Genomic DNA, 26,948 nt, shown 5'->3' with positions numbered 1-26,948 from the left:
CCCTAGATTGCCCATAACTGTGACCTCACTATCGCAATACTCTGCAGGTCTGGCGTGCTGCACCCATGGGCTGCAGGTGCCAATTCTGCGGTTTCAGCAGAGGACCTGGTGGGAGACAATGTGAAGGAAGTGGAAGCACTGTCAGCCATCCAATCTACTACCGCCTCTACTTGTTCTGGCCTCACCATTCGTACACCGGTATTCGGGCCTACAAAATAATGCTGAACGTTCTGTTGCCTACGTGCACCTGAGGAAGGTCTTTCATTCGGGCATGTAGCTGGCACAGATCATCCACGTTCTCTCCCCGCAACAGGAGCTCCACCAACCCCAGCAGCACCACGACCAGGGCCGCGTCCCTTATTTGATGCTCTCCTTATTCTTTGAGGTCACCAACTGAACTAACAGACAGATTAACTATATTATTTTCCCTGTCACGTATGCAGTGCAGGTGTACTTCACGCAATAAATGAGTATATGATGTGCACCTAACAGTCGGAATAACTATATCAATTTCCCTGTCGCATATGCAGTGCAGGCGTACTTCACGCAATAAATTGGTATATGACGTGCACCTAACTAACAGACGGATTAACTATTATATTTGTGTGTCAGGGGTTACAAAGTACAATGTTGCATTGCACCCACACAAAAAAAATCGCTGTAGGTCACCCACAGAATTAACAGCCAGATTTAAGATTAGGTTTCTTTGTCAGGGGTGCAAAGATGGTATATTGCAGCCACAAAACAATCGCTGTAGGTCACCCACAGAATTAACAGCCAGATTTATTATTAGCTTTCTGTGCCAGGGGTGCAAATATGGTGTATTGCACCCACAAAAAAAATCACACTAACACTGTCCCTTACTTCAGCTGCCTGCTTTCTCTCCCTTCACTACAGAATGCTGATAAGCGGTGCTACACGTGATCCAGCTTATATAGAGGCTGGGTCACATCATGCAACGGCCAATCACAGCCATGCCTTTAGTAGGCATGGCTGTGATGGCTTCTAAGGGCACACAGTTTAAAAGCTTGTTGATTGGCTGCCCTGCAAGCTTTATTAAATGCAAGCTTTATTAAATATTTGCCTGAACACCGAACTCGAACCCGAAGTTTTCCGGCAAAGTTCGGGTCCGGGTACCAAAAATCGTAAAGTTCAATACTGACCCGAACTTTACAGTTCGCGTTCGCTCAACACTAATTATGTGTAACCAGCATGGCATTATGAAAGGGAGGTCTTATCAAACAAATTGTTTTTTATTAAATATTAAGTAGTAACCAGTACATGAGGTTTCCAGTAGATATAATATACTTGTTTTTTTTCTAAAGCAGTTTATACTGTCCCTCACATGCCTTTAATGAATAAGTTAAGTTCCATTGGTTTAGATCGTACCATTTGTTACTGGAACCAAAATTGAACCTTCAAGTAGTCAGGATGGTTTATTGTTATAAATGGCATACCCTAGCAGTCTTTAATATTTAGCCTGTTTTTAAATGATGGAAAAGTCAGACTTTTAAAAAAGCATTCTCTCTGTATTTCCAGATGACATTAAGCTCTGTAGTGTTGTTGATACAGTAAAGACAGTCCAGTCTATAAAGGGTGACCTAGATAAAATTGCCACATAGGCAGCACAATGACAGATAAAGTTTAATGTTGATGAGTCTATGGTTCTGCAGTTTGGGGAAAAATGCCATTTGCACCCTGAATTGGGCAAGTCTTCAATGGTAAAGGATTTGTGTGGAATTGTTCATAATAAGCTAATTTGTAGTATACAATACCAATCTGCTTCATGATATTGTCCTGTATTAGTAAAATAATGCCTTCTCGAGAGGAAATTGCTATTCTACCCATTTATAAAGAACTTGTATAATCTGCAGCTCAGTTTTTGGCACTCAGAATGTGTCTGCAGCTCAGTTTTTGGCACTAGTCCATTAAAATATACCAGAGAGCTTGAGATAGTACAAAGAAGGGCAATCACCAAATTAATATGAGGCATAGAATATATCAGCTATGAATAAAGGTTATGTCTTTTTTTTTGTAAAATGCAATATAGCATTACTGGTATTAATGCAGATTTTGAGCCAGGGACCTGTCTGATTGCTAACAGGGTTCAGGGAGGAATAAAAAAAAAAAAGTTATGACCTAGAGATGAGCGAATCAAAGTTGACAAAGTGGAATTCGATCCGAATTTCAGGAAAAATTCAATTTGCACCAAATTCTAATTTCCTCACGCTTCGTGGTAACGAATCATATTTTTTCCTAAAATGGCTGCTGTACGTGTTAGGACATGGAGCAAGGAATGATGAGAACGAGGGATCACCCACTATGCCATGCATGTAGACAATCAGCAGCAAGCCAGCCCTGTGATGTCACAGCCCTTAAAATAGCCTCAGCAATCTTGGATTCAGCCATTTTCCAGTGTTCTTAGTGCAGGGAGAGACGTCAGCTGGCGCTAGGGACAGTGGTAGAAATGACTTTAAAACTATGATTTTTCTGTATAGAAGTTCATGGAAATGATGGGGAGGAATCATTCCACAGTATGGAAGATAAGCAGGGTTCAGTAGGGGAGTTCACAGCCTGGGTAATAGAAACAATCCTATTACACCTTACTCCACTGACTGCAGATCCAAATTGCCATTATACAGCTCTCTAATTCTAGCAAACCGTTCTTGTTATTGGGGTGCAAGTGCAGTTTGATACAGCTATTAACAGGGTTTATTACAAGTAAATATTTGAACATCTTATTTGCCCTTATGCGGTGCAGTTATATGTTCTAAAGCATTTTTTGGCATGTATTAGTGGGACAAAAAGGGCTCATTAGCTGTTGTGTGGCAAAGTGAGAAAATTACAGCCCTTTTTGGCGTGTACTAGTGGCACAAAAATATATATTATTTGCCGGTCAGCAGTGCAGTTATATGTTCAAAAGCCCTTTTTGGCCTGTATTAGTGGCAAGAAATATATATATATTTGTCGTTCAGCAGTGCAGTTATATGTTCTAAAGCCTTTTGTGGCGTATATAAGTGGAAAAAAATAAGGACCAATTTGCTGTTCAGCGGTGCAGTTATATGATCTAAAGCCTTTTGTGGCGTGTATAAGTGGAAAAAAATAAGGGCCCATTTGCCATTCAACAGTGCAGTTATATGTTCAAAAGCCCTTTTTGGCGTGTATTAGTGGCAAAAAATATATATATTATTTGCTGTTCAGCGGTGTAGTTATATGTTCTAAAGCATTTTGTGGCATGTATAAGTGGAAAAAAATAAGGAGTTGTTGGTTTGCATGTGCACTTCCCCTTTAAGGTGAATCTTCCTGCTATTTGGTGAGCGTGGGGTTTATTTTCTGACTAGGTGTGGATCAGGATGTGGTCTCTTGTAGCTATTTAGCCTAGGCTTGTAGCATTGAGGTGAGTTGTGCTCTAGCCTTGCTGTGGGCTGGAAGCTATGCTCCATTCTTGGGCAATTCCATCTGCCCAGTCATTGAGGGCCACCTTGTTGGACATCAAGATCTTTTAGCAATGTCATCCCTATGTCTTCTCCATGTCTCCACCCATCCTTATGTGTCTATGTTTGGTGTGGGTTTGATTTGGGGTTTGGTTGTTATGTTTCCCCCACTCCCCACCGTGACAGTATGTCCAACATAGGCCACGCTGTTAGGCCTTCGGAAGAGGGCTCAGCATGTGTCGCCTGCCATTTTCTGGTGCACATTCTTATCCTCCGGAGGGAGGGTGAAAGGGAAGATTCTGTTAACAGTGCGGTTCTCTGTGACAGTGGTTGCAGTAGGTGTGAACCGTCACTTGTGTTTGTGTCTCCCCTTGTCCTTTTCTCAGCAGTTCAGTCACTTGTGCTGTGGTGGCTGGCTGCATTCCTGTTGTACTGGCTGTAGTGTATGCTGGTTCGGGGATGTTTTCTTGTTGCTACCTATTGTGAACTTTGTCTGAGTGTGGACGCAGTGGTCAGTGCGGTCTCTCCTGGCTGTTTGTTGGCTGGCTGCTTGGTTCCTAGTTGGTGGTTCCGGGGTGCTGGCGGCAGTCTTGGGGAGACTCTCTGGCACTGACACTGATTCTGCCACTTCACCCCCCACACCCTGTTTGTGAGTTCCCCACTTGCTTCCCCTTTTCTATTGGGAGGGCTTTGAGGGGTGGGAGCGACATGGCCTATGTTATGTTGACCATGACACGGTTGCCGTGCAAACTGTTGCCGGTGGCAACGTGTCGTTTTTGGTTTGCACGTGCACTTCCCCTTTAAGGTGAGTCTTCCTGCTATTTGGTGAGTGTGTAGTTTATTTCCTGACTAGGTGTGGATCAGGGTGAGGTCTCATGGAGCTATTTAGCCTAGACTTGTAGCATGGAGATGAGTTGTGCTCTAGCCTTGCTGTGGGCTGGAAGCTATGCTCCATTCTTGGGCAATTCCATCTGCCCAGTCATTGAGGGCCACCTTGTTGGACATCAAGGTCTTTTAGCAATGTCATCCCTATGTCTTCTCCATGTCTCCACCCATCCTTATGTGTCTATGTTTGGTGTGGGTTTGATTTGGGATTTGGTTGTTATGTCAGGTGTGTTGTTACATTTCTGGTCTGTTGATGTTGTGTCCAGCATGTCTGCTAGACATTTCCCCTGTTCGTCTTCTCCTCCGAAAGGGGGTCCCTAGAAGTTCCCCAGAGGGGGAACTATCAGCAGCGCTGCCTGGGACTGCCATGCATCATCTATCAGTATTTGGGTGTTGGTGCTGGGTCCTTCCTGGTGTGAGTTTGGACCTAGGCGCTTGACTAGTATCCAGTGGTTGTGGCGTGGACAGTTCTAGTTCCTGGTTGCTGCTGCGTCAGGTAAGTGTCCATGTTTGTCCTGTTGGCAATTGATTTTGCTGCTTCTGGACACTTACCTGTCGTCTGCTGCTTACTGCCATCATTCCCTTTGTTGCTAGGTCTGTGTGAGATTCCGGTTCCTTTGTTTTTTGGAGGAATCGGTTGTCTCTGGCTGCTGACGTCATTATGCAGGGATCTATAGGGTCAGTAGGGCCAAGGTTCGTGAGTATGAGCCCCCCCTACCATCAAGGGCAGCTCATACAGTCAGGAGGTCAGGGATAGGATTTAGGGAAGCATTTGGAGTTGACCTGCTCCCTTATCCCTGATTTCAGGACTAGTTGTTTTTTTCCCTTGAAGACATTGCATGGTGGGGGGTTTCCCCCACTCCCTACCGTGACATATATGTTCTAAAGCCCTTTTTGGTGTGTATTAGAAGCAAAAAATATATATATTATTTGCTGGTCAGCGGTGCAGTTATATATTCTAAAGCCATTTTTGCGTGTATTAGTGGCACAAAAAAAATATATATAATTCCGTTCAGCAGTGCAGTTATATGTTCTAAAGCACTTTTTCATGTGTATTAGTGGCTCGAGTTGAGCGGACACCTAGATGTCCGGATTCGACGGGTTCGGCCGAACTTCACAAAAAAGTTAGAGTTTGGGACCCGAACTTGACCCGAACTTGATCCCGAACCTGTACCCCATTGAAGTCAATGGGGTCCCAAACTGTTGAGCTAGAGGGCTGCAAATGCCAGCAAAATGTGGTTAAGAGCATGGCAAGTGCTCTGCAAACAAATGTTGATAGGGAAATGACTTCAAATAACAAAATACGTAAAAATTAAAAATAATAATCTTGATCTAGGAGGATGAGGTACATATGGAGTAGGAGGTTGAGGAGGCAGTGGATGTGGTGGTGTAGGTGGAAGCGGCGGTGGAGGAGGAGAAGGTAGCCTACACTGGTTTTTCGTTTTAATTTTTAATTTTTATTTTTTTAATTAGGGTACACCCCAAAACATTGGGAAATATAACCTGTGATAACCCTCTCCAGCCATGCTAAACAAACGGCAGCAGGGTGGACACCCAGTAATCAGCACAAGTTAGAATGTGGGTGTAACGGATCTCCTGGCACACCGACCGGGTACCTCCGTTGATAGGTGCTCCTAGTGCTTTCCGAGGACTCCAAGCACTGCACTTGACACCATACACACTGCAGACCCCACGAACCGCCAAAGCTTGGTTGAGGTCTCACCATCTCCTACCCACCCTGGACCTATGACAAGGCTCCAGGCTCCAGTGGGTGAACCTCTCCTAAAACCAGAGAGCAGGAACATCTCTTACAAGAGCTAGTAGTAAAGCCAGGGGAGTATAGCAAATCTTCAGCGTATAGCAATCCCCCAGTGTTGATCAGTTACCCAAACACCAGCCTCAACATGATGAAGGATAAAACAGGCACTCTTTATTGAGGGCTACCCGCCCGTATTTATGCAGGTCCCCATCTGGTGGACACGCCCCTAGGGGACCAGAAGGAAGACTGTGACACAGGACAGATATGCAGCAATTCAGGATACACAGACCCAATACATCCCCACAATGCATCATGGTTTCCTCCTCTCTGCCCTGGAGACACCCGAGGAGTAATTTAATTATCTCTCAAGACAAAGGGAAATCGCCAATACACATGTGGGGACAACAGGACAGAAATCACCATTTAAACATGCAATGTCACAACCCTTACAGTAAACACAGACATTTAACATATCCCCAGATAGCTCAAGTCTGAGTGCATATTATTAGGTGAATGGCACTCAGACTACACGAATACAATAAAATTAGCTATCTGGGTACCCTCACATAACATACACTACAATTCCAAAGACAGATTTAAGCTGTGCGGCCGGTCTGTCTTCTCCTTTAAAGTTAGTATGGGCCATAATCCTGAGGCAAGAGGCTGGTAGCCAGGCCCCTCCGAAACCCAGTGGCGAGGTTGGTTTCGCCACACATCTCCCCCTCCCAGGGAAGACTAACCAGATACCTGACCTCATGCCGGTCGGTATCTGAGTTAGTCTGGCAGTCCACCCACAACCCAATACTGGACCTGTTGAATTTTGGGGCCTGGCTCTGTTCTGTATGTCCCAGCTGTTGAGGGGTCATCTGCTACTCCTTGCTTCCTTGTTGCTCTCTAGCTTGGAGCTGTAGGTACTTGGTGGGCAGAGGCTGGCTGCGCTCTGCCCCGATGCCAGCTCTTCCGCTGGGGTAGCCTGTGGGAAGTCCGGTTCTGGAGAAGAGGATAGGTAAGGGCAGAGGCCGATTGCGCTCTGCCCAGATGCCAGCGCTTCCGCTGAGGTAGCCTGTGGAAAGTCAGCCTCTGGAGAAGAGGATAGAGGAGGTCAGAGACCAGCTCTTCCGCTGGGGTAGCCTGTGGGATGTCCGGCTCTGGAGAAGAGGATAGGGGAGGGCAGAGGCTGACTGCGCTCTGCCCAGATGCCAGCTCTTCTGCTGGGGTAGCCTGTGGGGAGTCAGGCTCTGGATAAGAGGATAGGGGAGGCCAAAGACCGACTGCGCTCTGCCAAGATGCCAGCTCTTCCGATGGGATGTGGTCAGGGAATCCTATCCCCAGGACCTTGTTGCAGATCGGCTGTGGAGAGGAGGAATCGCTTACCTCCTCCTCCTGGCATTCCTGCAGGGTTGGTGGGGGATCTGAACCGGCCGTCCAGCATCCCGGTAGGCCTAGTGCAGAGACCGCGGTCCCATCTGCACCATCGGAGTTAGGGGTGCTGTCCCCCTGTGGTTGGGGAGAGAGATCGGTTGTCTCTTCTCTCTTTACAACACACTGCTGCTGGGGAGTCAGACCAACTGTCTCAACTCCCTGAAACTCCGGCTGACGTTTGGGATCTGGGCCGACTGCCCAGCATCTCTGTAGGGCCGGTGAAGAGACCTCGGTCCCACCTCCACCTGCCATCAGGAGGTCTTCCCAGAACCAGTAGATGAAGTTCCCTACTTTGGGAGTTGGTAGGGAAGCAGGGGGTATCGCCGGCAAGTCTTCCCAGTTGTAGGAGGGCAGATCTGGCTCTGCTTGTCGAGTAGGTTGGGGATGAATGGAGCTGAGCAGGTGTTGGTAGGTCTGCTCCAGCTCCCACTCCCTTGTTACCAGGTGGGTCATGTCTTTGCTCACCTCCCTTCCGTCAGCATAAACATGCATGCCCATCCGGTAGTCGTAGATGTCCCAAAACCTAGACTCCTCCGTGCTGCCAAGATCAATGTCCTCCTCCAAGGCATCCCATAGTAACCCAGGTCCATCATAATCCTCACCCTCGGGTCTGTCGTGCTCAGCCATCCAGGGGGAATGTTGAATGACATGCCACCTTAGGGCCTGGTAAGCGTCCTCTAGCCAAAGCTCCTTACATACCAGGTTCTGGAGCTCTGTTACCCAGTCATCCAGGGGCTGCTCTCCCAAGAGATCCATCCGCATCGCCACACGCTTGTGTAGCCGCTGCTCATAACTGGGGAGACTCTCACCTCGCCGCCGCTGAGCATTTTCCAGGGCATCATACCAGACTTCCTTTCTGTGTGCGTCCCTGTAGTCTGCGGCTGCCTCCTCATCATAGAACACTGTCCGAAGACTAGCCGATTCCATCCTGCTGTAGCCAGGGGTGCTGTACGGATACTAGCGTTGCCCTCAATTTATTAAATCCACGAAAGGTGTCTCCGAGCTGCTTCTCCTCTCACTAGGACGCCATCCCACTGCTTGCCACCAATGTAACAGATCTCCTGGCACCCCGACCGGGTACCTCCGTTGATAGGTGCTCCTAGTGCTTTCCGAGGACTCCAAGCAATGCACTTGACACCGTACGCACTGCAGACCCCACGAACCACCGAAGCTTGGTTGAGGTCTCACCGTCTCCTACCCACCCTGGACCTACGACAAGGCTCCAGGCTCCAGTGGGTGAACCTCTCCTAAAACCAGAGAGCAGGAACAGCTCTTACAAGAGCTAGTAGTAAAGCCAGGGGAGTATAGCAAATCTCTTTATTGAGGGCTACCCGACTGTATTTATGCAGGTCCCCATCTGGTGGACATGCCCCTAGGGGACCAGAAGGAAGACTGTGACACAGGACAGATATGCAGCAATTCAGGATACACAGACTCTGCCCTGGAGACACCCGAGGAGTAATTTAATTATCTCTCAAGACAAAGGGAAATCACCAATACACATGTGGGGACAACAGGACAGAAATCACCATTTAAACATGCAATGTCACAACCCTTACAGTAAACACAGACATTTAACATATCCCCAGATAGCTCAAGTCTGAGTGCATATTATTAGGTAAATGGCACTCAGACTACACGAATACAATAAAATTAGCTATCTGGGTACCCTCACATAACATACACTACAATTCCAAAGACAGATTTAAGCTGTGCGGCCGGTCTGTCTTCTCCTTTAAAGTTAGTATGGGCCATAATCCTGAGGCAAAAGGCTGGTAGCCAGGCCCCTCCGAAACCCAGTAGCGAGGTTGGTTTTGCCACAGTGGGCAACTCAGCGGTCATTGCGGAGACACTGCAGCATGTAATCGCTCATGTGTGCCAGGCTGCCCAGAGGCAACGAAAATCTGTCCTCTGTGGGGGGTGTATCGTCTGTGTCTTCTGTATCCCCCCAGCCACGCACCAGTTATGGCCATGAGCTGGTCTGGGTGCCACCCTGCTGTCAACACGGTTCCTCCTCCTCCATCTCCTCCTCCTCATCCTCCACCTCATCATCCTCCAGAACTGTGCCCTGGCTGGACAATTGTGTACCTGGCGTTTGTGGGTGCAGGAACCCACCCTCGAGCCACTTGTAAATGACTGGCCGGAAACCCTATGAAATGTTCCCTCTTCCTCCTCCTCCTCCTGTGCCACATCCTTTTCCATCATCGCCGGAAGCGTTTTTTTAAGGAGGCATAGAAGTGTGATAGTAACACTGAGAATGGCATTATCGGCACTGGCCATGTTGGTGGAGTACTCGAAACAGCGCAACAAGGAACACAGGTTTTGCATGGAGGCCCAGTCATTGGTGGTGAAGTGGTGCTGTTCCGCAGAGCGACTCACCAGTGCTTGCTGCAGCTGAAACTCCACTATCGCCTGCTGCTGCTCACACAGTCTGGCCAGCATGTACAAGGTGGAGTTCCACCTTGTGGGCACGTCGCATATGAGGCGGTGACCTGGAAGGCCGAAGTTACACTGCAGCGCTGACAGGCGACCAGCAGCAGGGTGAGAACACTGAAAGCGCCCATAGACGGCCGGCACTTTATGCAGCAGCTCTGACATATCGGGGTAATTTTTAAGGAATCTCTGCACCACCAAATTCAGCACATGCGCCAGGCAAGGGATGTGCGTCAAACTGGCTAGTCCCAGAGCTGATATGAGATTTCGCCCATTATCACACACAACTAGGCCGGGCTTGAGGCTCACTGGCACCAACCACTTATCGGTCTGTTGTTCAAGGCCAGGCCATTCCACAGCTCCTGCGCGGTGTGGGGTTTGTCCCCCAAACTGATAATTTTTAAAACTGCCTGCTGTCGTTTACCCCTGGCTGTGCTGAAGTTGGTGGTGAAGGTGTTACGTTGACCGGATGAGGAGCCGGTAGAGGATGAGGAAGCGGAGTAGGAGGAGGAAGCAACAGGTGGCAAACTGAAGCGCCCCGCAATCCTCGGTGGTGGAAGTACATGCGCCAAACTGCTATCCGCCTCAGGTCCAGCCAGCACTACATTTACTCAGTGTGCTGTTAGGGAGATATAACGTCCCTGACCATGCTTACTGGTCCACGTATCCGTAGTTAGGTGGACCTTGCCACAGATGGCGTTGCGCAGTGCACACCTGATTTTGTCCCCCACTTGGTTGTGCAGGGAAGGGATGGCACGCCTGGAAAAGTAGTGGCGGCTGGGTACGACGTACTGTGGGACAGCCACCGTCGTAAGGCTTTTAAAACTCTCCGTCTCCACCAGATGGAATGACAGCATTTCAAAGGTCAGTAATTTAGAAATGCTGGCATTCAGGGCCAGGGATCACGGGTGGGTAAGGGGGTACTTTCTCTTCCGCTCCAGTGTTTGGGAGATGGAGAGCTGAACGCTTCCGTGGGACATTGTGGAGATGCTTGGTGACCCAGGTGGTGGTGTTGCTGGCAGATCCTCTTTTTGCAGGGTGGCAGGTGGCACTGTCACTCCAGAGGTGGATGAAGAGAACGAGACTGCAGTAGAAGAAGAAGCAGGAGGAGTCAGAGACCTTTCTTGGTTTTTGAGGTGTCTACTCCACTGCAGCTCGTGCTTTGTACTTAGATGCCTGATCATGCAGGTTGTGCTCAGGTTGAGAACGTTTATGCCTCGCTTCAGGCTCTGATTGCACAGTGTGCAAACCACTCATGTCTTGTCGTCAGCACATTGTCTGAAGAAGTGCCCCGCCAGGGAACTCCTTGGAGCTGGCTTTGGTGTGCTCAGTCCCTTGCTGCGGTGGGCAGTAGCAGACGTACTGTCTAGGGGGTGGCCGCTCCGCTTTTGCACCCTGATCCCTCTTCTGCTGTGCTGGTGGCTCTGTACGACCACCGCCTCTTCCTCCAAACAACACAGGTCACTTGCATGACCTTGATTCCATGTGGGGTCGAGGACCTCATCGTCCTCCACATCATCTTCCACCTAATCTTCACCCCTGCCTTCTGCACACTTTCGAAAGCCACAGCAGTTGGCACCTGTGTTTCATCATCATCCGAGACATGATGCGGTGGTCCTCCCATGTACTCATCTTGAAACATAAGTGGTTGGGCATTGGTGCACTTGATCCCTTCCACTTCTGGGGCAGGGCTAGGTGGATGGCCCTGGGAAACCCTGCTAGCAGAGTCATTAAAATGCAGAAGAGACTGCTGAATGACTTGGAGCTCAGATTGCTTGGCTGATTTTGCAAGGGGGTGAGGTGAAAGACTGATGGACATCGGCTGCAGGTGCGAACTCTGATCTTTCAGCAGGAAATTGGGTGGGAGACAAAGTGAAGAAACTGGAGGCACTATCAGCAACCCAATCTACTAACGCCTGTACTTGTTATGGCCGCACCATTCGTAGAGCCACATTAGGCCCGACGAAATAACGCTGAAGGTTCTGTCACCTACTCGCTCCTGAGGAAGGTGTTTCACTTGTGCGTGTAGCTGGCACAGATCGACGACGTCCTCTCCCTGCAACAGGCGCTCCACCTGCAGCACCACGATCGGGGCCACGTCCCTTATTTGAAGCTCTCCTCATATTTCTCAAATTTAGGATCTTGCCCAAAATAGGTGTATTTTTTATAACAGAATATAACAGCAGTGTCTAATGCGTGTATCTCACGCTGACAGATAAAGCAAAGGCTGCAAAATTAAGTATTTTGCCCAAAATGGGAGTTTTTTTTATAACAGAATAGAACAGCAGTATCTAACGCGTGTATCTCACATTGACAGTTGTAGCAAAGGCCGCAGATGTATTATTTTGCCCAAAATGGGTGTTTTTTTTATAACAGAATAATTCACCTGTATCTAATGTGTGCATCTCACACTGACAGATGCAGCAAAGGCTGCAATATTAAGAACTTTGCCCAAAATGCGTGTTTTTTTTAATAACATAATAGAACAGCATCATCTAATGCGTGTATTTCACAATGACAGATGCAGCAAAGGCGGCAAATTTAGTTTTTTGCCCAAAATGGGTGTTTTTTTAATAACAGAATAGAACACCAGTATCCAACGCGTATATCTCACCCTGACAGATGCAGAAAAGGCCGCAGATTTATTTTTTTGCCAAAAATGGGTGTTTTTTTAATAACAGAATAATTCACCAGTATCTAACATGTGTATCTCACACTGACAGATGCAGCAAAGGCTGCAAATTAATTTTTTTTTGCCCAAAATGGGTATTTTTTTAAATAACAGAATAGAACACCAGCATCTAATGCATGTATCTCACACTGACAGATGCATTAAAGGCTGCAATATTAAGTACTTTGCCCAGAATGGGTGTTTTTTTTTATAACAGAATAGAACAGCAGTATTTAACGCGTGTATCTCACACTGACAGATGCAGCAAAGGCTGCAAAATTAAGTATTTTGCCCAAAATGGGTGTTTTTTTTATAACAGATTAGAACACCAGTATCTAATGTGTGTATTTCACACTGACAGATGCAGCAAAGGCCGCAGATTTATTATTTTGCCCAAAATGGGTGTTTTTTTAATAACAGAATAGAACACCAGTATCTAATGCGTGTATCTCACACTGACAGATGAAGCATAGGCCCCTGATGTAGGGTATTGCCAAAAATGGGTGTTTTATTAAACCCATAATATTATTGCAGTATTTTAAGCTTGTATCTCACACTGACAGATGCAGCAAAGGCTGCAAAATTAAGTATTTTGCCCAAAATGGGTGTTTTTTTTATAACAGATTAGAACACCAGTATCTAATGTGTGTATTTCACACTGACAGATGCAGCAAAGGCCGCAGATTTATTATTTTGCCCAAAATGGGTGTTTTTTTAATAACAGAATAGAACACCAGTATCTAACGTGTGTATCTCACTCGGACAAAAAATTTAGTTTTTTGTCCAAAATTGGTGATTTTTTTAAACCCAGAAAATTATTGAAGTATTTCAAGCTTGTCTTTCACACTGACAAATGCTGCAAAAGCACCAGATGTAGGGCATTGCCAAAAATGGGTGTTTTTTTAAACCCAGATTATTATTGCAGTATTTCTAGCTTGTATGTCACACTAACAAATGCAGCACAGGCTGCAAAATTAAGTATTTTGCCCAAAATGGGTGTTTTTTTAAATAACAGAATAGAACACCAATAACGCATGTATCTCACAATGCCAGATGCAGCAAAGGCTGCAAATTTAGTTTTTTGCCCAAAATGTATTTTTTTTTTAAACCCAGAAAATTATTGCAGTATTTCAAGATCGGATTTCACACTGACAAATGCTGCAAAGGCCCCAGATGTAGGGTCTTGCAAAAATGTGTGATTTTTTAAACCCAGAAAATTATTGAAGTATTGCAAGCTTCTATTTCACACTGACAAATACTGCAAAGGCACCAGATGTAGGATATTGCCAAAAATGGGTGTTTTTTTAAACCCAGATTATTGCAGTATTTCAAGCTTGAATTTGAATGTCACAAAAGCACGTATGCTGTGCTGGTGCACTGAGCTTGCATAAAATGGGAGACACTGCCCACCTAACTAACACACGGATAAAAGTTATTTTTCTGTGTCACTGCGCTCAGGGCAGGGTAAAAAGATTGTGCACTGCACCTACAAAACTAAATCTAGGTAGATCGCTAACAAGCACTTTTGATTAAATATTCTTTCCTATTCTCTCCCTCATAGCAGCAGCATCGTCTCCCTACACTAGTAACAGCAGAGTGACGTGCAGCGCTACGTGACCCCAGCTTATATAGAGGCTCGGTCACATGCTGCACTGGCCAATCACAGCCATGCCATTAGTAGGCATGGCTGTGATGGCTTCTAAGGGCACAGAGTTAAACACTAGTTGATTGGCTGCTCTGCAGCCTTTCATAAAGCACCATAAAATAGCCGAACACCGAACCCGAAGTACAAAAATACTAAAGTTTGGTACGAACCCGAACTTTACAGTTTGGGTTCTCTCAACCCTATTAGTAGCACATAAAAAGTATTTGCCGTTGTGTGGTGAAGTGAAAAAATTACAGCCCTTTTAGGTGTGCATTAGTGGCAAAAAAATATATATTTGCCATTCAGCGGTGCAGTTATATTTTCTAAAGCCTTTTTTGGCGTGTATAAGGCTACTTTCACACTAGCGTTCGGGGCTCCACTTGTGAGTTCCGTTTGAAGGCTCTCACAAGCGGCCCTGAACGGATCCGTACTGCCCTAATGCATTCTGAGTGGATGCGGATCCGCTCAGAATGCATCAGTCTGGCAGCGTTCAGCCTCCGCTCAGCAGGCGGACACCTGAACGCTGCTTGCAGCGTTCGGGTGTCCGCCTGGCCGTGCGGAGGCAAACGGATCCGTCCAGACTGGTGGATACCTGACCATATTGGGAGGGTGTACAGGGACTGTGGGTCCCCCCTCCCCTTTTCCTAGGTCCCTATCCTTGTTATAGGGCCCCATTCGTCTGTGTTAAGGTTCTGGTGCATTGGGGGTTAATGGTAGCATCCTGCTGGCAGGAAGGGGCATGCTGCTGAGTGCCCCTTTATAAGGCTCTGTGTCCCCTCCCTCTTCCTCTTTGCAGAAGCGCTGTGTCCCTCCCTCCCTCCCTATTGTTTGGGTACGAGGTTTATTTTGGTGTGGGTTTTTTGGTTATGTAGGTCTTGTTAAATGGGGCATCCTATTAAGTCACAGCTGGCGGCTGGTAAAGAGAAGTTGGATACTGAGCAGGTGAACTGGCGTAAACCGCCCGCTGGGAGTTCAGCGGCTGGCGGATCGCACGGGCTCAGCTATGGTTATTCCGTTTAAAGAATTAGCTGTGGCCGACTACCACCCAACAAAATTGTTAAATAAAAGTTATAAACTTGACAAGGTTGTATGTGTCATTTGTGGTGGGTGGGCATGTCGGGGCCAAGGGTTAGATGGTTCCCTCTCCCCTTCTCCTTTCCTGAAAGTGACTACCAACAGTCTTACAATGTAAGTCAATAGGGACGGATCCGTTTGAAGATGACACAGTATGGCTCAATTTTCAAACGGATCCGTTTTGACTTTACATTGAAAGTCAATGGGGGACGGATCCGTTTGAACGGATGGTTTTGTTCATGGTTATGCAAACGGATCCGTTCTGAACGGATGCAAGCGTTTGCATTATAGGAGCGGATCCGTCTGTGCAGACACCAGACGGATCCGCTCCTAACGCAAGTGTGAAAGTAGCCTTAGTGGCAAAAAAATATATATTTTTCCATTCAGCGGTGCATTTATATTTTCTAATGCCTTTTGTGGAGTCTATAAGTGGGGGAAAAAAAGGGCCTATTTGCCGTTCAGCGGAGCACTTATATGTTCTAAAGGCCTTTTTGGCATGTATTAGTGAAAAAAAAAATGGGCTTATTAGCCGTTGTGTGGTGAAGTGAGTAAATTAAAGACTTTTTTAGGGTGTTTTAATTTCCTTTTTATTTATTTGATCTAACAGTATGTCAGACAGAGAAGTGCCAGGCCCTGCACAGGGAAGTGGAAGAGGCCTGAGGCTGGGTTCACACTTGAGCGTTTTACAGCGCGTTCAAACGCGCTGTAAAACGCTCAACACATGAAAACCAATGCTTCCCTATGGCCCTGGTTCTCACTTGAGCGTTTTACAGCGCTGAAAAACGCGCTGTAAAACGCCCTACGCTCAAACAAGTACTTGAGCTTCTTTGGGGCGTTTTGACGCGCGTTTGTGGCCATAGGACATTGCAGTCAATCACACAAACGCGCGTCAAACGCGCGTTTACTATTGCAAAAAACGCTCGTCAAAAACGCGCGTCAAAAACGCGCGTCAAAAACGCGCGTTAAACGCGCATATCAAAGACGCTCAGGTCTGAACCCAGCCTAAATGTTTCTGGCACAGGTTGCAGAAGAGTAAGAGGGCGTGGCAGCAGGAGTCGCAGCGAGAGGCATGAGCTCCTGGTGTCATCTAGCGGTCATGTCTTGATCAGCAACCCAGCAGTTCTTGAATGGTTGACTCGGTCATCCACTTCATCCCAAGTCACATCAGAAACCCCCAGTCAGACAAAACCCTTATTTGGCATGGCTCGGGAGCAGGCCCTATGCCCTTACCTGTCCTCAACCTGCCTCTGTCCTTTTCTGTTCCCTCAGCCAGACAAGTATTATATACTGTGGGCTTAGCTCCACTATACATCGAGGACAAGCTACTAGAGGATAGTCAGTCGCTACTGGCCAGCCAAGATGTGGAGGAGACAACCTCCGCTTCCTCCTGTAGGCGGGCAGGTAGTGATGACAAGAGTGGCGTGGGAGCTGGTTTTGCGAGCAGTTTGACTTCTGACCCAGAGACTGTTGAGAAAGACATCAGTGACTTGCAGACAGTACTCGATGATGATGATCTAGCTGATCACACTTGGGAGCCGGGTGACAAAGGGGCTTCATCTTCATTGGGAGAAGAGGGTGGCAGCTTGTCCGTGAGGCAACGGTGGAGCAAGCAAGTCGGTAACGTGGCAGGAAGTCAGCAGGGTGGCAGCAGTGGGAGGTCGGGAGCCAAAGGTGCCCGGGGTAGACCACCCACTTAGCAGGAGCCTACCTGCCCGGAAAGTAGTGGTGCAGAGGTTCACGGAAGCAGCAGCAGTAGCAGTCAGTCAGTGCAGTGTTGAGAGTAAAATCACCTACTCGTCAGTGTGGCAGTTTTTTGTTAAGCTGCCAGAGGAGGTGAACATGGCCATTTGTAGAATCTGTGGGCAGAAGGTAAGCATCACCAGGGTGCAAATGTTGGCACCACGGCCCTGTGTCAGCATATGCAGCGTCACCATAAAGTAGCCTGGGAGAACCGTGGCTCCGATGTGGTGGTCCAGGCTGCCGCAGCAACCGTTGCATCACCCAGTGGCACGCACCCGATTTCAGGCAGTCAAGGCTCCACCACCTCAGCCAAAGGGAGTTGTCTATCCTTCCCATCATCTGCTGGTCCTGATGTTCCTGCTCCTACTCCTCATCAGTCATTCCCTCAGCAATCGATCACCGAAGTGATTGCCAAGAGACTACAGTATGCGTGCACGCATCCAACTGCACAGAAGCTGAATGTGCTCCTGGCCATGTTGCTGGTGCTGCAGTCCCTCCCTTTCCAAGTGGTGGACTCTGCACCTTTTAGAGAACTGATTGCTTGTGCCAGAAGGTGGGCCAGTCCTTGAGCATGTCGGTGTCTGCCAAAATGCACAGCAGCGCCGATGTGCGGAGCTGTAACTAAGGTCAGGGCCAATATATGTCCTTTGCGGCCCACTGGATAAATGACAGCACCACACCAGCAACTTGGCCAGGTGACGCCGCTTCCGCCTCCACTTTCTCATGTGGTTGGTCCTGCAAAAATATCTGCTTCTGCCTCCTCATCCTCCACTGTGTCCTCAGCCTCCACTGCAGGGACAATTCACAGTGCCCCTCCAGCATACCACATGTGCAGGGCACGGCGGTGTCACGCTGTTCTGCACCTCGTTTGTCTGGGCGAACAGAGTCACACAGGGGAGGAACTGCTCCATGTCCTTCATTAAGAAATTGAATCCGCGACAACTCAAAATCGGAACCATGGTAACCGACAGCGGGAAGAACATGGTGTTGGTGCTGTGTCAAGGAGGGCATAGCCAAGCGCTCTGCATGGCACATGTGTTCAATCTGGTTATCAAGCGGTTCCTGAAGTCTTCCACCCATCTGCAAGACATCCTAAAAATGGCCAGGAAACTTTGCATGCACTTCAGCCACTTATACACCGCAAAACACACCCTCCTTGAGCTGCAGCAAAACACACCCTCTGTTGGACCGACTATACGAACAGAGAAAGGCCATAAACGATTTCTTGATGATCCATGCTGACAGGAGTACTCCCCTGTGTAACTTCAATGTCAGACAGTGGTGGCTCATGCTTGACACCTGCTGTTTGCCCCTTGAGGAGGCCACGTTATTTGTCAGTCACCAGGATAAACAATGTCATTCCACTGCTTCATGTCCTGGAACAGATGCTGGTAAATCTGGCTGGTCAGGGGACTGGAGACGTGGTACCTAGATCTCACGGCCACATGTCACCATTCGGCAGAGGGATGATTTCTGGCTGGATGACCACACTCTGTCATTACTCCATTATGTGGCCATCTGATGATGCTGCTGCCACCTCCACACTCTGTAATTGTGCCACCCTGTGGCCTCCTCCTGATTCTGCTGCTACTGCCACCTCCACACTGCATTTGTGCCAACCTGTGACCTCCTCCTGATTCTGCAGCTGCCGCCACCACCACACTCTTTCATTGTGCCACTCTGTGGCCTCCTGATGCTGCAGACACCTCCACACTGTCATAGGGCCATCCTGTGGCCTCCTCCTGATGATGCTGCTGCCGCCACCTCCACACTGTCATTGTGCCACTCTGTGGCCTCTTTCTGATCCTGCTGCTGCTGCCACCTTCACGCTCTGTCATTGTGCCACTCTGTGGCCTACTGATGCTGCTGCCACCTCCACACTTTCATCTCCTCATGCTGCTTCCACCTCACCATTATGTCATAGGGGACACTCTGTGGACTTCTCATGCTGTTCCCACCCTCCCAACTTCATGACTGGGCCACTATTTTGCCTTTTGGCGTGGCTGACATCATCGTTTATTTGACCCTTCTTCTAATCTGTCAGAAGGAAGGAAAAATGAGACACACAACTGATCCTGTCTATGTAACAGCTGTAAGGCCTGCATGACATGTTCCCTGTTTTGCATCAAAATTGGCTTTTGATTTAGTAGCCAAAAGCAGGAGTGGGTACAAAACACAGAAGACATGCAAATATTCCATTCACGTGTTGTCTCTGTTTTGGATCCACTCCTGTTTTTTTTGGATTTAGCAATACTGATGGATTTGTGACCAAATGCTGAGCGAGTGAAGGCGGATGCTCCACAGACAGGATCTATTTTTTGGGGGTTATTGTTCTGATGGATCAGAGGAAGGGCAAAATAATCAGTGACGTCAACAAAAACTTACTGCTGATACCCTCTCCACTCTGTCGGGGGGCTCTACTTGTATAAGCATTTAACAGAACAGGTTCTATAGACATCTATGTGGAATCAGCTGCCGACAGTGTAAAAGGAGTGCGCTTCTTCTTGCCGCTAACATTGACCTATAAGGCTGAGTTCACACCTGAGTAATTTGGTCCCGTAACTGCCCAAATAAATGAAGTGTGCAGTGATTCTAAGAGCAACGCTTGTCATACTGACACAGTAGACTCCCTACGCGTGTTACTGCAAGGCACAGTGTTCTACACTACTATAAAGGCTCTCTGCAGCCAGGAACTAGGCATTTTGTAACGCGATTCATCACAAATAAATTCTTTTCGAAGCAAATTTTTTTGAAAAAATTTGCTGAACCGTCCAAATTATTATTTTTTTTAATTCACTCATCTCTGTTTATGGAAAATTTGTTCTCTCTGCCATCTAAAGCATTTTTACCTTCCTCTGGATCAACAGAGCCTCTAAGTATTACACGTAGTGATGAGCGAAGTTTACAAAAATTTGATTCAGGCCTCATGCACACGACCGTTGTTTTGGTCCGCATCCGAGCTGCCGTTTTTGCGGCTCGGATGCGGACCCATTCACTTCAATGGGGCCGCAAAAAATGTGGACAGCACTCCATGTGCTGTCTGCATCCGTTGCACCGTTCCGTGGCCCCGCAAAAAAATATAGCATGTCCTATTCTTGTCCATTTTGCGGACAAGAATAGGCATTTCTACAATGGCCCGCCCGTTCCGTTCCGCAAATTGCGGAAGGCACACGGGCGGCTTCCTTTTATTGCAGATCCACGGTTTGCGGACCGCAAAAAACGTCACGGTCGTGTGCATGTAGCCTCATCTTTTTTGACGAATTTCACAAGAAATTTGCTTTTTGACAATTTACTTTGTCACAAAGCACATTTTGTTTAAGGTAGCGAGTGCTATGACAGGGAACAGCTTTTGCCCACCACTATCATTGAACCCCTCAGATGCCACAGCCATCTTGATAGAAGATCCTACACAAAATCTTACATGGTGCGTGATGATGTCATCAGGCTGGCCGCCATGTTGACGTATGTGTCACCGCGCATGAGATTTCAAGCAGGATCTTCAATTAAGATTGCTGCAACGGCCTCTTTGCGCTCAAATGGATGAGGTAAGTATGTTTTTTTTAACCATCATTTCAGGGAAAATTGATTTGTTACCAAGAAGCACAAATAAATTTGGAAACTGTCGGTTTGGCTGTGGGCAGGGAAAGATTTATGGAGACTATTTAGTTTCCTATTTTTGGACCATTAATGTATAACATATTGAGAGTTGACATTTTGAATGTGTACAGATCTATGAAGAGAACATCAACCATCATTTACGTGGGTTAATTTTTGTATGGGCACTACATTTAAATCTTATGAGCCTAAAATTGATACTATGCCTGGTATTATATGTAATGGCCACTAATGATAAAAATATACCATTAAGCATGACATGAACACTTGTAGACTTGACCTCTGATATTATTTAAGTACATACATTAAAAGGGTTCTCCAGGGCTTTGACTAAATTCTAGCTTTCAAACAACCTGGGGAAGGAAGATTGTTTTACCACTACTTAACATTCCTACTCACCGCTGATTCTGCAATCTGGGCTGTGCTCACATAACCACCTAACTGGCTGTGGGATTTTCCACTGATGTCTCAACTGGATATGCTCCTGTGTCTTACTGTGTGCTTTTGTGTGTACATTATGTAGCTGAACAGGGAGACACAAGAGCACATTCGGTCAAGACATTTGGTCATATGAGCACATCCCAGATTGTGGGATTGGCAGTGTGAGAGTAGTATTTAAACGAATATCCTTCCATAGGTTGCCTGAAAGTCCCTTTAAATGCTTCTAATGTCTTTAAATGATTGGTTGCTATGGGCAATTAAGCCAGTTCTACTTTACACCAGTTTGATAAATCTCTCCTAATGTGTTTATAAATTGCACTTTTTTTGTAAAAGAGATAAGAAGCACTTTTGTTAAACTATCAAAGCTCTGTTATAATTAAATTAATATATATGAACTATCCTAATGTATTTTCATTCTTCATTTTATCTTCATTGCCTCTTTTTGGGATTATAATTTAGTTTGTATAACTTTTTTAACTCTTTTTGTACAGCTCCAGAGACTATAATGTTGATTGACCATGAAGTGCTCATTTTATTTCTTTTGACAAAAAAAATAAAAAATCTGATGGGATGTAGGCATTTAGCTTTTCACAACACTTAGAGGTATGCCAAAGAACAGAGCAAGGATTACTTCCTTTCTCTCCCTATCTCTTTTATCTTTACCTTACTGTTGTTCTTGAGGAAACTATGCACACAACTTCCAGGGGATATTACTAGCACTTTTTTGTTCAGTTCATCCTTTCTTTTTTAGTTTTTTAAGGATAGCTGTGTGTGCTGAAGTACTTACCACATGCTGTTATTTGAGACACATAGTCCTCAAAGCTTTGTTTTTTTTAATCAGGATTACAATGCGAGGGCTTATACGCTGAAATCCCAGCATTGTTACAAGCATGCATGTGTAAGTGACCAGACCTTTTAGCATGCAACTGAGATTTGCTGAAATTTGCCAGTAACTCCAAAAGTACATTGAAAGGTTAAGAATATATGGTAAATCTCATGCTTCTATATTGTAATAACAACAATAATAATAATCATCATAATTTTAAGAAAAAACACATCACAGAGCATTTTAAGTAAAACAAAATCCATTTAAGTCCTGGAAATGTCCTGTGCTGTTGATAATCATTAGTGTTAAGCGAATAGAAGCCAAACAAATTGACATCAATCCAAATTTCAGGAAAAATTTGATTCGCCGCAAAGCCGAATTTCCTTGCATTTCGTGGTAACAAATACATTTTTACTGAAATGGCGGTAAAAAAAAATACTCAACTCATCCATTTGCCAACTTGATTGAAGAAACCACACGGAATATCGCACATGGTGACGTGTGAAGTCACACCGCTAGTGTGCTGGCCAGGCGTTGTGACATCATCAGTGATTTTGAGATGTGTCTTCAGTCAAGATGGTTGCGATGGCCTTTCCACAAGCAAATGGATAAGGTTATGTATTTTTTTTAAAACCTGATTAAGCCCTGCAATGCCTCAATGGGTGGCACGATCACTGCTGCCCATCATTGTGCCCGCTACATACAAAGGAATACGCTTCGTGAAGAATTGAATTTCTTTGTGAAATTCGGCAAAGCAGCCAAAACAAATTTTTCTTAACTTAGCTCATCACTGATTATTATTGTTAAAAATAATAATGCTGCTTTTGTTTTAGGACAAGCAATATTGTTACTATTCGAGATTATCATATGTGGCATATTTGTAGAAGACATTTCTACAATTAGCCCAATCATCTCAATAGGGTTTGCAGAAATCCATGCGAGTAAAGTCTTACAGCTTTAGTTATTGGAATTATTTAAACACAATGAGGAACATTTATTAAGCTAATTATACGACTATTGTAGAGTAAAAAAGTCACATGTGCCATATGTGCGCCATGATTTGTGACTTTTTCGGCTTCTCAGCACTTTTCCGAAGTGGCAATAAAAGGGGTGGGGCTTAGTGTATGTGGGCGGGCTTTGCACCGCCCATCGCATTTACTATAAATTTCATCAGAAAGTGGTGGAAGTTATAGCTGAAGTCTACACCAGCCTATAGCTGGTGTAGATTTCAGTTTCTGCTGCATGGCAGGACACAGATATGCCTGATTTGTTAAGATGCTTCTCTCATGCCAGTGCAGGGAGATCAAGACTGGCATATGGGTGCACCAGTCTTGATATATCTCCCCCACTAGCCCTGATTTATCATCCCTTCACTTCAGAATTATGTCTTCAAAAAGTCACAAAATGAAGCTTTTGCAACTTTTTGAGCTCACTTGAACAATTTAGCGACTTTTTTTTGCATTTTTACACCACTCCAGTTTTGAAATATGGGTGGTAAAGTTGATGTGGTTAGCTATGTTAATGAGTTTCACTCCAGACATCACTTTTTAAAAAGTCACAAAAAAGTAGCAATCTCACTCCAGTAGGAGGGTGGAGTAGGAAAACTGGAATCGTTTTTATAGACAAAAATGTTAGGTTTAAGGATAAGACCACTTTATCAATCAACATGTGACATTTGATACATTTGGTATTAAGTACACCAGTGCAGACTCAAGCAAAACTGACTTCCAATATTACCAATGTATATTAGAAAGCTACTAAATGCTGGTTTATTTAAGGAATTTGTTTTATTAAGGAAAACATGGTATCATGTATCATCTTAATAAAAATAAACATTTGTGTTGTATAGACTGTAGTTTTAGATAGTGTTAAGGACTGCATTCAATAAATAGTCATATAAAGAAGAGCTGAATTTTCTTAGCAGAAAGGTAAATAATAAATTAACAAGGCTATGCATAGCTCTACTCAAAAACATACCTCCATTTAGACTGAGATTTGTCAGAGTTAGCAATTTTTACTCTACCATTGTGCTTTCTTGATAAGCATTTTGCAGAGCATCTGAGTTTCTTGGAACCTGGTTAGAACCTGAAGACAGCAGCAAGAAAATGTGTACACATTTTAAGGTGTCCGTACACCTTTAATAGCTGTTTCCCCAACACTCTTTCACCTAACAGCTATCTGTCCTGACACCCCCCCTCCCCCATTCACATACATGTTTAGTTCAGCCAAATGTGCATATGTTTTCAATGGGGACATTATAGTTTCTACCAGACCCCTGTTAAGAGAACAGTACTCCTTAGCCTTCTTTTCTCTGGATTAGCTGTTGGGGGAAAGGCCCAATAACTGTTAGACCATAGGCTAGTCCAAGTGAAAATGGCTCATATGGACGGAAATAGCCTAATTTGTATGTGTAGCTTTACAGTAGGGATAGTACACTAACCTTTCCAAAAAATGTGTGGTAGATCGGTAAGCAAAGCAGTCAACAATTTTGGCCATGAAATGTTAGAGAAAATAAAGTACTAAAAGCTTTGTCTGCCTCCCCACTGAACTTTTTGAAGTAGGAGTAAAAGGGTAGCTCTCAGAGATTTCACCAAAGTAAAAGTAAAAATAGGTGAATTGGTGTTCTTCAATATATTTGACTAAGTTCCTTTATTTCTCTAAGAATCACATAGCCTTCAAGCTTGGCTTCTTTTTTTTTGTAGGTCTGTTTAGTTCATGTTGTCGTTCAAGACTGTTAACCAGATAACCCAAATAATTGCATGGTTTTTCATTACTATGAGCTTCCTAATATGCAGAGATATTCATAAGCCTAAGTTGCTCCATATATTACCCAGCACTGTTTTAAAAATTTTATGGCTACCACATATCAATACAATGATATTCAGTATTATAAAATCACTATATCTGTCACAGCTGAAAGTAGTTTGAAAGTATATATAGATATATTTATGCAGTGGGTAATGTTTAAAAGACATATAAATGGTGGACTGATGATATTATATTTAAAATTTAAGTCTTTAAATTAAGACTTAAAGGGAACCTGTCATCAACTTTATACTGACCTCACTGAGGGCAGCATACATTAGTGACAGAAATGCTAATTTCAGCAATGTGTCACTCATGAGCTAAAAGTAAGTGGTTGCCAAGAACCAGCATCATAATCATTGCAGCGTGGGCCTGGAAAAGAGTCAAATCTACTTGACAAGAGTCATGGTTAATCATAATCTCCTGCGTTCCCCGCCCATCTGCTGATGATTGGCAGTTCTCTCCTAGAAAGAAAGGGACAAAACTAGGTAGAAGCCTGTCAGTCATCAGCAGGTGGGCAGGGAGAGCAGGAATGCATGAATAACAATGACTTTTCTCAGGTGGCCGTGACTCTATTTTTTGTACCTCCTGACGAAGCCTACGTGGCGAAACATGTGTTGAGGTCGAAGCAGTGGGGGAACCGTGTCACCATTTTTCAGCAGCAACATGGGTAGGTAACATGGTATCTGGATTACGGTGGGACTAGTGATTTACAGTTATTGTTATATGCCATCTTTATGAGTAGTATTGCACTGTCCAATTACACCCTACAGCATCCATTGCTTGGACGCTGTGAATAAGAACTAGGTAGTTGTTCAACACTAGGGGACAGCAATTGCACCCGCAACTACTCCAATATTCACAGCTTCTGTTAATTGTCTGTTACCTGCTGTATATGGTCACATTATCCCCCATTGTGATTCTCCATATTGCAGAGCCCTTTTGTGGCCCAGTCTCCATGTTCTGTCCCTTTTGAGTCTCACCTGTAATGTTCATGTGATTTATAATTAATAAAATGAGATTTTTTTACCTTGTTAAATCCTTGCTCTTTTTTTTGTACAAGTTGCAGTAAGTTAGGGAGTGAGGTTCGGTTTTTGGGTTATTGTAGGCTCTATCTATTCCAGGCCTAATCTGCAATGATTGTGATGTTGGTTCTCGACAACCGCTTACTTTTAATTTATAAATGACAGACCGCTGAAATCAACTCACCTGTCTCTACTTTATGCTGCCATTAGTATAGGCAGCATAAAGTTGTATTTTGTAATCTTGTGTTTCCCAAAATTTTAATTTGATTGTTCTATTTAATTCTTTTAAAAAAAATACTCTATTATTTATTTACCATCATAAGCTTACCTTAACCACTTCCAGACCAGGCCATTTACCCCATTCCTGACCAGGTCTAATTTAGGTGGTAATAACTTTGGAATGCTTCTACTTATCTAAGCCATTCAGAGATTGTTTTCTCGTGACACATTGTACTTCATGTTAATGGTACATTTGAGTCAATATGTTTTACTTTTATTTATAAAAAAATCCAAAAGTTAACAAAAATTCACTGTTTTCTAAATTTGAATCTCTTTGCTTTTAAGACAGATAGTGATGACTATTAAATATTCATTGCGTAACATTCCCCATATGTCTACTTTATGTTGGCATCATTTTCGCAATGTAATTTTATTTTTTTAGGACGTTAGAAGGTTTAGAATTTTGAAAGCAATTTTTGAAATTTTTTAGAAAATTTACAAAGTCAACTTTTTTAAGGTCCAGTTCAGTTCTAAAGTCACTTTGTGGGGCTTACATAATAAAACCATCCGCAAAATTAACCCATTTTAGAAACAACACCCCTCAAGCCATTCAAAACTGGCTTTAGAAATGTTGTTAACCCTTTAGGGATTCCACAGGAATTAAAGCAAAATAGAGGTAAAATCTCAAAATGTCAATTTTTTTTGCAGATTTTCCATTTTAATCATTTTTTTCCTGGAACACATCAAGGGTTAACAACAAATCAAACCTCAATATTTATTACCTTGATTCTGCAGTTTGCAGAAACACCCCATATGTGGTCATAGACTGCTGTTTGGGCACACGACAGGGCACAGAAGGCAAGGAGAGCCACATGGTTTTTGGAGAGCAGATTTTGCTGGAATGGTCTTTGGGCACCATGTTGCATTTGAAGAGACCCTGAGGTATCCCCACAA

The sequence above is a fragment of the Bufo bufo genome, chromosome 5 (genome assembly GCF_905171765.1).
Source record: "Bufo bufo chromosome 5, aBufBuf1.1, whole genome shotgun sequence".
Lineage (NCBI taxonomy): Eukaryota > Metazoa > Chordata > Amphibia > Anura > Bufonidae > Bufo > Bufo bufo.
This window is presented reverse-complemented; position numbering follows the sequence as displayed.